General features: G+C 51.0%; 1 pseudogene; it reads left to right on the forward strand.

The window, feature by feature from the left end:
- Positions 1-935: 935 nt before the first annotated feature.
- Positions 936-1046, forward strand: LOC119304459 (annotated as a pseudogene).
- The last annotated feature ends 637 nt before the right edge of the window (positions 1047-1683 follow it).

The following is a 1683-nucleotide window of genomic DNA, read 5'->3' on the forward strand; positions in this document are numbered from 1 at the left end:
ATTAAATCATGTATGGAAACTTGTTCAAAATTGTATATGGTCATCCGATGATATTGAATATATATTGTATATTCCTCTTGAATTCTTTTTGGTTCTAATTTCAAATTTATTTGAAATTGTACATTCATATGCATGTATGTAGTACCGTAGAATATATGAAACTCCTTCAAAATTAAAATAAAGCACAAAAGAAATAAAACAATACAAATTAAACAGAAAACAGGTTTAAGGGGGGGGGCTAAAACCCTAAACCTGCGGCGGCCTTTAGTCGCGGTTGGCCAGAAGAACCGCGACTAAAGGTCCTCCGCCCCGACGGCCACCTGGCGCCCACGTGGACGGGCCTTTAGTCGCGGTTCTTAAGCAACCGCGACTAAAGGGGGGGGGGGCCTTTAGTCGCGCACGGTCTGTCGCGGTTGCGCAACCGCGACTAATGGCAGTTGCGAACCGCGACCAAAGGCCCTTTTTCCACCAGTGTTATTTCCCCTTTGCTAACTTAAAATCATTCATATCTCTTAAATCAAACTTTCGATTTCAAAACTTTTTATATATTTGAACTCATGTGGCAAAAACCATTAAAACAAAACAAATCTGAAAAAGATAAAGAACAAACCCTAAACACAAAACTGGAAGAAAAGGGGAAAACCCTCCGAGTAGTAGACTGCTGCGACCGAAAAAGAACGAGCAGTGGATGCGTGCACGTGGGCCGGTCCACCTCACTCCGCCAGCGAAGCCACACTGTGGGCCTCTGGCATCCACTGGGACGTATCCCTAGCCTCCTAGGCCTGCCTAGTACACACCCGCACCATCTAAAGAATGTCGCTCAATGGGCCGGCCACCAAGCGGCCTTCGTTTAGTCCCACCTCGCCTGGGAACGGGGAGAGAGCAGGGAGCTCGGCTACATAAGAGTGTGGGGGTGCTGACAGTGAAAGGCACGCAGCTGCGTGGTGAGCACAAAGCGAACTATTCTTTCGCCTTTTACTAAAGAATACCGTGTGCACGCCACATTAAGCAGCATACCCTAATTTTTAAAGGGTGTCTTCTCCCTGTGAGAAGGCCCCAACAATACAGAATTTGAAAATTTTGTTGTATTTTGACAAAATGCCAACGGTCTCGCTTGGAATCGGAGTAAGATTTTACATCCAGATTTACTTTTGTCGGTGTATTAGAGTAGGGATACCCTAGTATCCCAAACTTGTGCACGGGCAGTCGCAGCATCCCGTGGCAAGGCTTGCCGGGTGACCGCCAAGGTCCTCCGTGGTTTCTTTAGAGTCATTCAAGAATAAAGTATCCAACCAAGACACCACAAGACCCCGGCAAGAGGAGCTTGCCGGGAAGGCCAACCAAGGCAAGGCGCTTAAGGAGACTAGACCCCGGCAAGAGGAGCTTGCCGGGAAGGCCACCCAAGGCATCTCAAGGAACTTGCCGCGACGCGCCTCGCGTCCCGGCAAGGCCCGATGAGCGACAAGCTCCCGGACGCGACAAGACAACGACCGCGGCAAGGCGCTTGCCGCGGCAAGCCACCACTCTGTGCCCGCGCTCCAGCACATCCACCAACGTGTCGCTCTGGGACCCTTCCAGGCGTGCGTGGCGGGAGGCTGTGCAGCCAGCGGTGCGCAGTGGCGAGCGGCGCTGACAAGATTGTCATCGTGGCGAGCGGTGGCGTCCCTGACGGCCCCTTTTGCA

The sequence above is a fragment of the Triticum dicoccoides genome, chromosome 5A, assembly GCF_002162155.2.
Source record: "Triticum dicoccoides isolate Atlit2015 ecotype Zavitan chromosome 5A, WEW_v2.0, whole genome shotgun sequence".
NCBI classification, from domain to species: domain Eukaryota; kingdom Viridiplantae; phylum Streptophyta; class Magnoliopsida; order Poales; family Poaceae; genus Triticum; species Triticum dicoccoides.